Genomic DNA, 16,147 nt, shown 5'->3' on the forward strand with positions numbered 1-16,147 from the left:
CATCCATATACAAATTAAATAACCATGGAGACATCACACACCCCTGCCGCAAACCTACATTCACTGAGACCAATCACTTTCCTCTCTTCCTACACGTACACATGCCTTACATACTCGATAAAAACTTTTCACTGCTTCTAACAACTTGCTTCCCACACCATATATTCTTAATACCTTCCACAGAGCATCCCTATCAACTCTATCATATGCTTTCTCCAGATCCATAAATGCTACATACAAAACCATTTGCTTTTCTATATATATATACATACATGGACATATACATATATATACACATGTACATAATTCATACATGCTGCCTTTATTCATTCCCGTCTTCACCCTGCCACACATGAAATGACAACCCCCTCCCCTCGCATGTGCGCGAGGTAGCGCTTGGAAAAGACAACAAAGGCCACATTTGTTCACACTCTGTATCTAGCTGTCAAGTATAATGCACCGAAACCACAGCTCCCTTTCCACATCCAGGCCCCACAAAACTTTCCATGGTTTATCCCAGACACTTCAGGTGCCCTGGTTCAATCCATTGACAGCACGTCAACCCCGGTATACCACATGGTTCCAATTCACTATTCCTTGCACGCTTTTCACCCTCCTGCATGTTCAGGCCCCGATCACTCAGAATCTTTTTCACTCTATCTTTCCACCTCCAATTTGGTCTCCCACTTCTCTTCGTTCCCTCCACCTCTGACACATATATCCTTTTTGTCAATCTTTCCTCACTGATTCTCTCCATGTGACCAAACCATTTCAAAACACCCTCTTCTGCTCTCTCAACCACACTCTTTTTATTACCACGCATCTCTCTTACCCTTTCATTACTTACTCGATCAAACCACCTCACAACACATATTATCCTCAAACATCTCATTTCCAACACATCCACCCCTCCTCCGCACAACTGTATCTACAGCCCATGCCTTGCAACCATATAACATTGTTGGAACCACTATTCCTTCAAACATACCCATTTTGCTTTCCGAGATAATTTTTTTTCTACCATTGAAAAAATATACTTAGCAAGACAAATAAACCTATATGTGGGAATCACCTGTGTCAGCATCACAGTGTTCAATGAAGATACCCACTCATTTTTTTTACCCCAAATGAAATATCAAGAGTAATGGGTATGTATATTTGCGTGTGTGGACGTGTATGCACATACATGTGTATGTGGGCGGGTTGGGCCATTCTTTCATCTGTTTCCTTGCGCTACCTTGCTAACGCGGGAGACAGCAACAAAGCAAAATAAATATATAAATAAATAAATAATAGAAATTTAGTTGGAGATTAATGGAATGCTGTATTTTTTCTTCATACTTTCTTGCCGTTTCCCATGTTAACCAGGTAACATAGGAACAGGCAAACGAAGACCTCATTTGCCTTATTCTTTAGCTGTCAAAAATGCACCGAAATCACAGCCTAGCCTCACATACCTTTTCATAATTTAGCCCAGCTGCCTCATATAACCTGGTTCAGTCCAGTTACAGCACATTACCCCAGACACCGCATTGCTCCAGTTTATCATTATATGCATTCCTTTCACTCTCCAGCATATGTTCAGACCCCAAGATCTTCAAATCTTTTTTGCTCCATCCCCTTGGGGTTAGGGAGAAAATTCCACTGACAGATTTCCTGTATGTTGTAGAAAGTGACTAAGAGGAGCAGGAGTAGGGGTGGGGAAACCCCCAACCTTCTTGTATTTGCAGTAGTACTAAAGTTTTGGAGTGGGACAGTTATGCAATCTGTTGGGGATGAGAGGGCCTGGGAAGTGAGCCAGTTGTTTGCCAGTGATACAGCACTGGTGGCTGATTCAAGTGAGAAACTACTGAAGTTGGTAACTGAGTTTGGAAAAGTGTATGAAAGGAGAAAGTTGGGAGTAAATGTGAATAAGAGCAAGGTTGAGCAGGGTTGACAGACAGGTTAGTTAGGATGTGAGTTTGAATGGAGAAAAATTGGAGGAAGTGAAGTGTTTTAGATATCTGGGAGTGAACTTAGCAGCAGATGGAACCATGGAAGTGGAAGTGAGTCACAGGGTGGGGAAGGGGCAAAGGTTCTTGGAGTGATGAAGAATGTGGAGAAAGAAAATGCTATCTTGGAGAGCAAAAATAGATATGTTTGAAGGAATAATAGTTCTAACACTATTATATGGTTGCAAGGCATTGACTATAGATAGGGTTGTAAAGAGGAGGGTGAATGTGTTGGAAATGAAATGTTTGAGGACAATGTGATGCGAGGTGGTTTGATCGAGTAAGTAATGAAAGGGTAAGAGAACTGTGTGGTAATAAAAAAAAGTGTGGTTGAGATTGCAGAAGATGGTGTGTTGAAATGGTTTGGACATATGGAGAGTATGAGTGAGGAAGGTTGACAGAGAGGATATATGGGTCAGAGGTGGAGGGAACAAAGAGAAGCGGGAGACCAAATAGGAGATGGAAGGATGGAGTGAAAAGGATTTTGAGTGATAGGGCCTGAACATGCAGGAGGGTACAAGGCATGCGTAAGGAATAGAGTGAATTGGAATGATGTGGTATACCAAGGTTGACATGCTGTCAATGGACTGAACCAGGGCATGTGAAACATCAGGGGTAAACCATTGAAAGGTCTGTGGTGCCTGGATGTGGATAGGAAGTTGTGGTTTCAATGCATTACACATGACAGCTAGATACTGAGTGTGAACGAATGTGGCTTTTTTTGTGTTTTCCTAGCACAATCTTGCTGATGCAGGAGGTGGCAGAGCTGTTTCCTGTTTGGTAGGGTGGTGCTGTGAATGGATGAAGGCAAGCGAGTGTGAATATGTACATGTATATGTTGATGTTTGTTGAGTGGATGGGTCTTTCTTCATCTGTTTCCTGGCATCACCTCGCTGATGCGGGAAACAGCGGTCAAGTATGATAAATAAATAATAACTAGTGTTTGTATTTTATTGATAAATTATTTGTTTGTTCACTCATGTAAATAAGATTTTTCCATTGTAAGTAATAAGTATATGTTGTGTGCTGAGGGTATGTAGTGTGAAGTTATGCTTGTAAATAAGAATTAGTGTAAGGTGCTTTAGCTTGTCAGTACCTTATGATTGGTAATTACTTATTGTACATACTGTATGGGGAGGGAGTTTTATATTCTTGGGATCCTGCCTCTTCAACATTGTCCACCATTGTACAGCAGCTATTCTAATGCATTTATCCACCTTTTTAAAAGTACTTCTTCACATCTTTTTAACTAGTGTCTTTCTTAATTTCCTGTTATGCCCTGTGGCTGCCCTATCCCTACATCTGTCTTGAAGCACTGTTTAGTATCCACTTAATTGTTCTAAAAATTTTAAGGTAGTGATCAGGTTACCCCTCGCTCCTCTCTCTTCCAAGGTGTAACTAAGTTCTCTTTAAATTGGTACTATCTTTATTGCCCTTCTCTGGACCTTCTCCATTAGTTGTGTTCCTTTAGGTGCATGACAAAGCCTGAGAAGCATATTTTAGTTATATTTTGGCTTTATGTTGAACATGAACATATTTGTGTATATACCCATATCCAAATAATTAATGATTTATATATTATTATTATTATAATTTGTCTATGTCTCCTGCTTTAGCATGGAAACAGGTGAAAGAATGGCTCAACCCACCTACATACACATGTATATACATAAACACCCACCCATGCGCATATACATGTCTATATACATTTCAAAGTATACATATATATACATATACAGACATATGCTTATATACACATGTACATAGTCATACATGCTGCTTTCATCCATTCCCACTGCACCCCGCCACACATGAAATGGCACCCCCCCCCCCTTTCCCCCTTGCGTGTGCGTGAGGTAGCAATAGGAAAAGACAACAAAGGCCACATTCTTTCACACTTTCCATGGTTTACCCCAGACGCTTCACATGCCCTGGCTCAATCCAATGACAGCACGTCGACCCCGGTTTACCACATCGCTCCAATTCTCTATTCCTTTCACCCTCCTGTATATTCAGGCTCCGATCGCTCAAAATCTTTCTCACTCTATCCTTCCACCTCCAATTTGGTCTCCCACTTCTCCTTGTTTCCTCCGCCTCTGACACATATATCCTCTTTGTCAATCTTTCCTCTCTCATTCCCTACATGTGACCAAACCATTTCAAAACACCCTCTTCTGCTCTCTCAACCACACTTTAATATCACACATCTCTCTTACCCTTTCATTACTTAATCAAACCACCTCACACCACATATTGTCCTCAAACCTCATTTTCAACACATCCACCCTCATCCTCACAACCCTATCTATAACCAATGTCTCACAACCTTTTAACATTGTTGGAACCACTATTCCTTCAAACATACCCATTTTTGCTCTCTCAGATAACATTCTCGCCTTCCACACATTCTTCACTGCTCCCAGAACCTTCACCCCCTCCCTCACCCTGTGATGCACTTCCGCTTCCATGGTTCCATCCGCTGCCAAATCCACTCCCAGATATAAAACACTTCACTTACTCCATTCAAAATTACCTCCAGATTGACTTGTCCCTCAACTGTACTGAACCTAATAACCTTGCTCTTATTCACATTTACTCTCAGCTTTCTTCTTTCACAATTTTACCAAACTCAGTCACCAGCTTCTGCAGTTTCTCACTCGAATCAGCCACCAACACTGTATCATCAGCGAACAACTGACTCACTTCCCAAGACCTCTCATGCACAACAGACTGCATACTTGCCCCTCTCTCCAAAACTCTTGCATTCACCTGCGTAACAACCCCATCCATAGACAAATTAAAACCATATAGACATCACGCACCCCTGATGCAAACCGACATTCATTGGGAACTGATCACTAAAAACTTTTCACTGCTTCTAGCGACTAATCTCCCACACTGTTTACTCTTAAAACCTTCCACAGAGCATCTCTATCAACTCTTATCATATACCTTCTCCAGGTCCATGACTGCTACATACAAATCCAATTGTTTTTCTAAGTATTTCTCACATACATTCTTCAAAGCAAACACCTGATCAACACATCCTCTACCACTTCTGAAACCACACTGTTCTTCCACGATCTGATGCTCTGTACATGCCTTTACTCTCTCAATCAATACCGTCCCATATAATTTCCCAGGAATAGTCAATAAACTTATACCTCTGTAATTTGAACACTCACCTTTATCCCCTTTGCCTATGTACAATGGCACTATGCATGCATTCCGTCAATCCTCAGGCACTCCCTTTGCCTTTGTACAATGGCACTATGCATGCATTCCGTCAATCCTCGGGCACTTCACCATGACTATGCATGCATTCTGCCAATCCTCAGGCACTTCACCATGAATCATACATACACTGAATATCCTCACTAACCAGTCAACAACAGACACCCCCTTTTTCAATAAATTCCACTGCAATACCATCCAAACCTGCCACCTTGCCGGCTTTAATCTTCTGCAAAGGTTTCACTGCCTCTTCTCTCTTTACCAGATCATTCTCCCTGACCCTCTCACTTCACACACCACCTTGACCAAAACACCCTATATCTGCCACTCTATCACCAAACACATTCAACAAACCTTCAAAATACTCACTCCATCTCCCTCTCACTTCACCACTACTTGGTATTACCTCCCCATTTACCAATTGTTCTCTTGTCTTACGCACTTTATTTACCTCCTTCCAAAACATGTTTTTATTCCCCCTGAAATTTAATGATACTCTCTCACCCCAACTCTCATTTGCCCTCTTTTTCACCTCTTGCATCTTTCTCTTGACCTCTTGCCTCTTTCTTTTATGCATCTCCAAGTCATTTGCACTATTTCCCTACAAAAATCGTTCAAATGCCTCTCGCTTCTTTTTCACTAACAATCTTACTTCTTCATCCCACAACTCGCTAACCTTTCTAATCTTCCCACCTCCCACCTTTCTCATGCCACAGGCATCTTATGCGCAAGCCATCACTGCTTCCCCAAATACATCCCATTCCTCTCCCACTTCCCTTATGTCATTTGCTCTCCCCTTTTTCCATTCTGCACTCAATCTCTCCTGGTACTTCCTCACACAAGTCTCCTTTCCAAGCTCACTTACTCTCACCACTCTCTTCACCCCAACATTCTCTCTTCTTTTCTGAAAACCTCTACATATCTTCACCTTCGTCTCCACAAGATAATGATCAGACATCACTCCAGTTGCCCCTCTCAGCACATTAACTTCCAAAAGTCTCTCCTTCATGTGCCTATCAATTAACACATAATCCATTGAGCTCTCTGCTCATCTCTCCTACTTATATACGTATACTTATGTATATCTCTTTTTAAGCCAGGTATTCCCAATCACCAATCCTTTTTCAACACACAAATCTACAAGCTCTTCACCATTTCCATTTACAAACTGAATGTCCCATGTACACCAATTATACCCTCAACTGCCACATTACTCACCTTTGCATTCAAATCACCCCTTACTATAACCCAGTTTCGTGCATCAAAGTTGCTAACACACTCACTCAGCTGCTCCCAAAACACTTGCCTCTCATGATCTTTCTTCTCATGACCAGGTACATAGGCACCAATAATCACTCATCTCTTTCCATCCAATTTCAGTTTTACCCATATCAATCTAGAGTTTACTTTCTTACACTCTGTCACATACTCCCATATCTCCTGCTTCAGGAATAGTGCTACTCCATCCTTTGCTCTTGCCCTCTCACAAACCCTTGGCTTTACTCCCAAGACATTCCCAAACCACTCTTCCCCTTTACCCTTGAGCTTCGTTTCAATCAAAGCCAAACATCCAGGTTCCTTTGCTTAAACATACTACCTATATCTCCTTTTTTCTCATCTTGGTTACATCCACACACATTTAGACACCCCAATCTGAGCCTTCGAGGAGGATGAGCACTCTCTGCATGACTCCATCTGTTTCCCCATTTCGAATAGTTAATAAAAGCCATTATTTATGTATCAGAAGAGGGTTTGTCTCCTTTACTATTCTCCTAGTGTAGGACTCCTACAACAGATTAAGGACAATGTTGACTCCCAAGTCCTTCTCGTACACAACCCTGAGGCATATTTTCTCCAAGATAATAATCATATTGAGACCTTCTTTCACTTTGTCCATCCTCGTTTCTTTTCATTTGCTTGGGTTGAAGAACTACTCTTATCCTAGATAGAATAACCATGAAAGTGATGAAACTTTAGTTATATTTTTGCTAAAATTATCATTGGTTATTCATAAGGATTTCTGATGTGAGTTATACATATGTGTACTGTGCTTTGTGTATATTGTGTGAAATCACACCTTGAAAGAATCGGTAAATGTGTACAATTCTTTTGTGTACTGATGTTTAGTGAAGTTACGTTATCACCCACTCACACTCTCACCCCAAATAAAACTTGAAGAAAGAGATAAGGATTGTTATTTGTTGAATAATGAAATGATTTCTGCAGTGTTTGTGCCAGTATTTTTGGTTTTTATATTTATTTGTACATTTACTTATATACTTAATGTTCTGGCACTGTGAATAACTGGAAGACATGTGCTTTGTGTATATAGAGGCACCTCTTGGTTGAAGTGAGTTACAATTTAGGAAATCTTGTAAATCAAATATGTCAATAATAGTGATAGGGGTTTTATTATGAATAAGACACTCCTGAGTATTTATTATACAAGTGGAAAAACTACAGCATATATGCACCAATAAATATAAAATACTAAAATATACATACTGCACAATGGAAATAAACTATGAATCCTAATGCTGTCTTAATGTTTCACTCTTGATTATCTTCTTGATCTCTGCATTATCAGGAATGGCCCATGAAGTAGATTCAGTAAGTCCTTCGGCATTTTTAATAACGGCTGTTCATTTACCTCTCTCATAACGGTTGAACACATCATCTTAACCCCAGTGGTGATGGCCTTATGCTTCTTAGCCCAACTGATACCAGAAAAACATAAAAGATGCTTTGGTGGCATGATGTAAGGGGGTAAAACATGCAATATAGTTTGTTGCAGCACAAAATATTTTGGCAACTCATCACTATTGACTATATTCAAGCCATGCATAGACACATTTCTCACTAGGTGCTGACAATATACCACTGCACTATTAGCCCAGTGATTATCACTTTATTCTAAACTTAAGCCCATATAAATAAGAAAATAAAGTGTGCATTATTTTAAAAATGGCATAAATCGAGAGGTCCCTGTGATATGAAATCACATCTGAAAAGTGTGTCCTCCAGGTGTATGTTCACATTACATACTAAGAGTATATTGTGTGAAAATAATCCTGGAGAAATCCATACTTATCATTCAGTTTCCAAGATACACAGCCACAATGCCAACTCCAACTCCATCCACTCAACACCCTACCAAACCAACATAGAAGTAAGTGTACTAATAGTACTGGTGTGGGTATTCTGTAAAATTCTTTTTGCATAGTGTAAGATTATCTTGTAAACTATGCTATCAAGAGATTAATAATGATGCATGAGATGGGGTTTTAGTGATGGGTGACTTAAATACGAGGGTCATTAATGAGGCAGTTGAGGGTATAATTGGTAACCATGGGGCATTAAGTGTTGTAAATGGAAATGAAGAGCTTGTGGATTTGTGCTGAAAAAAGACTGGTGATTGGGAACACCTGGCATACATATGTATGGGAGAACGAGAGATGGTCAAAGGGCATTATTGGATTATGTGTTAACTGATAGGCACATAAAAGAGAGACTTTTGGATGTTAATGTGCTGAAAGGGGCAGCTGGAGGATGTCTGATCACTATCTTCTGGAGGCGAAGGTGAAGATTTGTAGAGATTTCAAAAAAGAAGAGGGAAAGTTGGGGAGAAGAGAGTGGTGAGACTAAGTGAGCTTGGAAAGGAGAGTTGTATGAGGAAGTCCCAGGAGAGATTGAGTGTAGAATGGCAAAAGGTGAGAGCAAATGACATGAGGGGAGTTGGTAAGGAATGGGATGTAGTTAGGGAAGCAGTAATGGCTTGCACAAAAGATGCATGTGGCATGAGAAAGGTGGGAGATGGGCAGATTAGAAAGGGTAGTGAATGATGGGATGAAGAAGTAAAGTTGTTAGTGAAAGAGAAAAGAGAGGCATTTGGACATTTGCAAAAAAAGGAGTGCAAAAGACTGGGAGATGTATAAAAGAAAGTGGCAGGAGGTCAAGAAAAAGGTGCAAGGATTGAAAAAGAGGGCAAACAGGAGTTGGGTTAAAGTATCATTAAATTTTAGGGAGAATAAAAGGATGTTTTGGAAGGAGATAAATAATGTGTGTAAGACAAGAGAACAAATGGGAACATCAGTGAAGGGGGCAAGTGGGGAAGTACTAACAGGTAGTGATGAAGTGATAAGACGGAATGAGTACTTTGAAGGTTTGTAGACGTGTTTGATGACTGAGTGGCAGATATAGGTTGTTTTGGTCTGGGTGGTATACAACGTAAGAGGGGTTAGGGAGAATGGTTTGGTTAAGAGAGAAGAGGTAGTGGAAGATTTGCAGAAGATGAAATCTGGCAAGGTGGCAGGTTTAGATAGTATTCCAGTGGAATTTATTACAAAAGGGGGATGACTGTGTTGTTGATTGGTTGGTAAGATATTCAATGTATGTGATGACCATGGTGAAGTGCCTGAGGATTGGTGGAATGCACGCATAGTTCCTTCATACAAAGGCAAAAAGGATAAAGGTGTGTTCAAACTACAGAGGTATAAGTTTGTTGAGTGTTCCTGGAGGTTTGCATGGGAGGGTACTGATTGAGAGGGTGAAGGCATGCACAGAGCATCAGATTCGGGAAGAGCAATGTGGTTTCAGAAGTGGTAGAACATGTCTGGATCAGGTGTTTGCTTTGAAGAATATATGTCAGAAATACTTAGAAAAACAGATGGATCTGTATGTAGCATTTATGGACCTGGAGAAGGCATATGATAGGGTTGATAAAGATGCTTTGTGGAAGGTCTTAAGAGTATATGATGTGGGAGGCAAGTTGCTATAAGCAGTGACAAGTTTTTACCAAGGATGTAAAGCATGTGTACGAGTAGGAAGAGAGGAGAGTGATTGATTCCCAGTGAATGTCGGTCTGCAGCAAGAGTGTGTGATGTACCCATGGTTGTTTAATTTGTTTATGGATGGGGTGGTTATGGAGGTAAATGCAAGAGTTTTGGAGAGAGAGAAAAGTATGCAGGCTGTTGGGGATGAGAGGGCCTGGGAAGTGAGTCAGTTGTTCGCCAATAATACAGCTCCAGTGGCTGATTCGAGTGAGATACTACAGAAGTTGGTGACTGACTTTGGAAAAGTGTGTGAAAGGAGAAAGTTGAAAGTAAATGTGAATAAGAGCAAGGTTATCAGGTTCAGTAGGGTTGAGGGACAAGTTAATGGGGATGTTGGGATTTAAGTTTGAATGGAGAAAAACTGGAGGAAGTTAAGTGTTTTAGATACATGGGAGTGGACTTAGCAGCAAATGGAACCATGGAAGCGGAAGTGAGTCACAGGGTGGGGGAGGGGATGAAGTTTCTGGGAGTGATGAAGAAAGTGTGGAAGGAGAGAACGTCTGAAGGAATAGTAGTTCCAACAATGTTATATGATTGAGAGGCTCAGGCTATAGATGAGGTTGTACTGAGGAGGGTAGATGTCTTGGAAATGAAATGTTTGGGGACAATATGTGGTGTGATCGAGTAAGTAATGAAAGGGTGAGAGAGATGTGTGGAAATAAAGTATGGTTGAGAGAGCAGAAGAGGGTGTGTTGAAATGATTTGGACATAAGGAGAAAATGAGTGGGGAAAGATTGACAAAGAGAATATATTTGTCAGAGGTGGAGGGCAAGGAGAAGCAGGAGAACAAATTGGAGTTGGAAGGAAGGAGTGGAAAAGATTTTGGATTTAGCAGCGGATGGAACCATGGAAGCGGAAGTGAATCATAGGGTGGGGGAGGGGGTGAAAATTCTGGGAGCGTTGAAGAATATGTGGAAGTCAAGAACATTATCTTGGAAAGCAAAAATGGGTATGTTTGAAGGAATAGTGGTTCCAACAATATTATGTGGTTGCGAGGCGTGGCTATGGATAGAGTTGTGCGGAGGAGGGTGGATGCAAATGAGATGCTTGAGGACAATATGTGGTGTGAGGTGGTTTGATCGAGTAAGTAATAATAGGGTAAGAGAGATGTGTGGTAATAAGAGTGTGGTTGAGAGAGCAGAAGAGGGTGCTTTGAAATGGTTTGGTCACACGGAGAGAATAAGTGAGGAAAGATTGACCAAGAGGATATATGTGTCAGAGGTGGAGGGAACAAGGAGAAGTGGGAGACCAAATTGGAGGTGGAAAGATGGAGTGAAAAAGATTTTGAGTGATCGTGGCCTGAACATGCAGTAGGGTGAAAGGCGTGCAAGGAATAGAGTGAATTGGAACGATGTGGTATACTGGAGTTGACGTGCTGTCAATGGATTGAACAGGGCATGTGAAGCGTCTGGGGTAAACCATGGAAAGTTCTGTGGGGCCTGGATGTGGAAAGGGAGCTGTGGTTTGAGTGCATTATTACATGACAGCTAGAGACTGAGTGTGAACGAATGTGGCCTTTGTTGTCTTTTCCTAGCACTACCTCGCACACATGAGGGGGGAGGGGGTTGTTATTTTATGTGTGGCGGGATAGCAATGGGAATGAATAAAGGCAGACAGTATGAATTATGTACATGTGTATATATGTATATGTCTGTGTGTGTATATATATGCATGCGTTGAGATGTATAGGTATGTATATTTGCGTGTGTGGACGTGTATGTGGGTAGGTTGGGCCATTCTTTCATCTGTTTCCTTGCGCTACCTCGCTAATGTGGGAGACAGCGACAAAGTAAAATATAAATAAATAAAAAATAAATATAAATATACTTCTTTTTTTTTTTTTTTCTTTCAAACTATTCGCCATTTCCCGAAGTAGCGTTAAGAACAGAGAACTGGGCCTTTAAGGGAATATCCTCACCTGGCCCCCTTCTCTATTCCTTCTTTTGGAAAATTAAAAAAAAATAATAAGAGGGGAGGATTTCCAGCCCCCTGCTCCCTCCCCTTTTAGTCGCCTTCTACGACACGCAGGGAATACGTGGGAAGTATTCTTTCTCCCCTATCCCCAGGGATATTCATATACATATATACATATTCATGCTTGTTTGTCTTCATTCTCGGTACCATCCCACCTCACAGGAAACACGAAAAAAGGCTATTTCCACTCACACTCATTCTCAAGCTGTTGTGTAATGCACCAAAACCACAGCTCCCTATCCAGGTCCCACAGGCCTCTCCATGGTTTATTCCGGATACTTCACATGCCCTAGTTCAGTCCATTGACAGCAAGTTGACCCGAAGTAAACCACATCATTCCAAACCATTCTATTCTATGCACGTATTTCACCATTCTGCATGTTCAGGCCCCAATTGCTCAGAATCGTTTTCACTCCATTCTTCCCCCTCCAATTTGGTCTCCCACTTCTCCTCGTTCCCTCCTCTCTGACACATATATCCTCTTGGTCAATCTTTCCTCACTCATTCTCTCCATGTGACCGAACCATTTCAAAACACCCTCTTCTACTCTCTCAACCACACTCTTTTTATTACCACACCTCTCTCTCACCCTATTATTACTTAATCAAACCACCTCACATCTCATATTGTCCTCAAACATCTCATTTCCAGCACATCCACCCTCCTCCACACAACTCTATCTATAGCCTATGCCTTGCAACCATATAACATTGACGGAACCACGATCCCTTCAAACATACCCATTTTTGCTTTCTGAGATAATGTTCTCGACTTCCACACATTCTTCAACGCTCCCAGAACTTTTGCCCCCTCCCCCACCCTATGATTTGCTTCCGCTTCCATGGTTCCATCCGCTGCCAAATCCACTCCCAGATATCTAAAACACTTCACTTCCTCCAGTTTTTCTCCATTCAAACTTACCTCCCAATTGACTTGTCCCTCAACCCTACTATCCCTAATAACCTTGCTCTTATTCACATTTACTCTCAGCTTTCTTCTTTCACACAATTTACCAAACTCAGTCACCAGCTTTTGCAGTTTCTCACATGAATCAGCCACCAGCGCTGTATCATCAGCGAACAACAACTGACTCACTTCCCAAGCTCTCTCATCCACAACAGACTGCATACTTGCCCCTCTTTCCAAAACTCTTGCATTCACCTCCCTAACAAACCCATCCATAAACAAATTAAACCACCATGGAGACATCACACACCCCTGCCGCAAACCAACATTCACTGAGAACCAATCACTTTCCTCTCTTCCTACACGTACACATGCCTTACATCCTCGATAAAAAGTTTTCACTGCCTCTAACATCTTGCCCCCACTCCATATACTCTTAATACCTTCCACAGAGCATCTCTATCAACTCTTATCATATGCCTTCTCCAGATCCATAAATGCTACACACAAATCCATTTGCTTTTCTAAGTATTTCTCACATACATTCTTCAAAGCAAACACCTGATCCACACATACTCTACCATTTCCGAAACCACACTGCTCTTCCCCAATTTGATGCTCTGTACGTGCCTTCACCCTCTCAATCAATACCCTCCCATATAATTTCCCAGGAATACTCAACAAACTTATACCTCTGTAATTTGAGCACTCACTTTTATCCTCTTTGCCTTTGTACAATGGCACTATGCAAGCATTCCGCCAATCCTCAGGCACCTCACCATGAGTCATACATACATTAAATAACCTTACCAACCAGTCAACAATACAGTCACCCCCTTTTTTAATAAATTCCACTGCAATCCATCCAAACCCACTACCTTGCTGGCTTTCTCCCTAACCCTCTCACTTTGCACACCTCCTCGACCAAAACACCCTATATCTGCCACTCTATCATCAAACACATTCAACAAACCTTCAAAATACTCACTCCATCTCCTTCTCACATTACCACTACTTGTTATCACCTCCCCATTAGCCCCCTTCACTGAAGTTCCCTTTGTTCCCTTGTCTTACGCATTTTATTTACCTCCTTCCAAAACATCTTTTTATCCTCCCTAAAATTTAATGATACTCTCTCACCCCAACTCTCATTTGCCCTCTTTTTCACCTCTTGCACCTTTCTCTTGACCTCCTGCCTCTTTCTTTTATACATCTCCAAATGCCTCTCTTCTCTTTCACTAATAATCTTACTTCTTCATCCCACCACTCACTACCCTTTCTAATCTGCCCACCTCTCATATTTCTCATGCCACAAGCATCTTTTGCGCAAGCCATCACTGCTTCCCTGAATATATTCCATTCCAACCCCCACTCCCCTTATGTCCTTTGTTCTCACCTTTTTCCATTCTGTACTCAGCCTCTCCTGGTACTTCCTCACACAAGTCTCCTTCCTAAGTTCACTTACTCTCACCACTCTCTTCACCCCAACATTCTTTCTTCTTTTCTGTATATATATATATATATATATATATATATATATATATATATATATATATTTATTTTTTTTTTTTTTTTTTTTTTTTTATACTTTGTCGCTGTCTCCCGCGTTTGCGAGGTAGCGCAAGGAAACAGACGAAAGAAATGGCCCAACCCTCCCCATACACATGTACATACACACGTCCACACACGCAAATATACATACCTACACAGCTTTCCATGGTTTACCCCAGACGCTTCACATGCCTTGATTCAATCCACTGACAGCACGTCAACCCCTGTATACCACATCGCTCCAATTCACTCTATTCCTTGCCCTCCTTTCACCCTCCTGCATGTTCAGGCCCCGATCACACAAAATCCTTTTTCACTCCATCTTTCCACCTCCAATTTGGTCTCCCTCTTCTCCTCGTTCCCTCCACCTCCGACACATATATCCTCTTGGTCAATCTTTCCTCACTCATTCTCTCCATGTGCCCAAACCATTTCAAAACACCCTCTTCTGCTCTCTCAACCACGCTCTTTTTATTTCCACACATCTCTCTTACCCTTACGTTACTTACTCGATCAAACCACCTCACACCACACATTGTCCTCAAACATCTCATTTCCAGCACATCCATCCTCCTGCGCACAACTCTATCCATAGCCCACGCCTCGCAACCATACAACATTGTTGGAACCACTATTCCTTCAAACATACCCATTTTTGCTTTCCGAGATAATGTTCTCGACTTCCACACATTCTTCAAGGCTCCCAGAATTTTCGCCCCCTCCCCCACCCTATGATCCACTTCCGCTTCCATGGTTCCATCCGCTGCCAGATCCACTCCCAGATATCTAAAACACTTCACTTCCTCCAGTTTTTCTCCATTCAAACTCACCTCCCAATTGACTTGACCCTCAACCCTACTGTACCTAATAACCTTGCTCTTATTCACATTTACTCTTAACTTTCTTCTTCCACACACTTTACCAAACTCAGTCACCAGCTTCTGCAGTTTCTCACATGAATCAGCCACCAGCGCTGTATCATCAGCGAACAACAACTGACTCACTTCCCAAGCTCTCTCATCCCCAACAGACTTCATACTTGCCCCTCTTTCCAAAACTCTTGCATTTACCTCCCTAACAACCCCATCCATAAACAAATTAAACAACCATGGAGACATCACACACCCCTGCCGCAAACCTACATTCACTGAGAACCAATCACTTTCCTCTCTTCCTACACGTACACATGCCTTACATCCTCGATAAAAACTTTTCACTGCTTCTAACAACTTTCCTCCCACACCATATATTCTTAATACCTTCCACAGAGCATCTCTATCAACTCTATCATATGCCTTCTCCAGATCCATAAATGCTACATATAAATCCATTTGCTTTTCTAAGTCTTTCTCACATACATTCTTCAAAGCAAACACCTGATCCACACATCCTCTACCACTTCTGAAACCACACTGCTCTTCCCCAATCTGATGCTCTGTACTTGCCTTCACCCTCTCAATCAATACCCTCCCATATAATTTCCGAGGAATACTCAACAAACTTATACCTCTGTAATTTGAGCATTCACTCTTATCCCCTTTGCCTTTGTACAATAGCACTACGCAAGCATTCTGCCAGTCCTCAGGCACCTCACCATGAGTCATACATACATTAAATAACCTTACCAACCAGTCAACAGTACTGGGGTTGACGTGCTGT

This window comes from Panulirus ornatus, chromosome 20, assembly GCF_036320965.1.
Source record: "Panulirus ornatus isolate Po-2019 chromosome 20, ASM3632096v1, whole genome shotgun sequence".
NCBI lineage: Eukaryota > Metazoa > Arthropoda > Malacostraca > Decapoda > Palinuridae > Panulirus > Panulirus ornatus.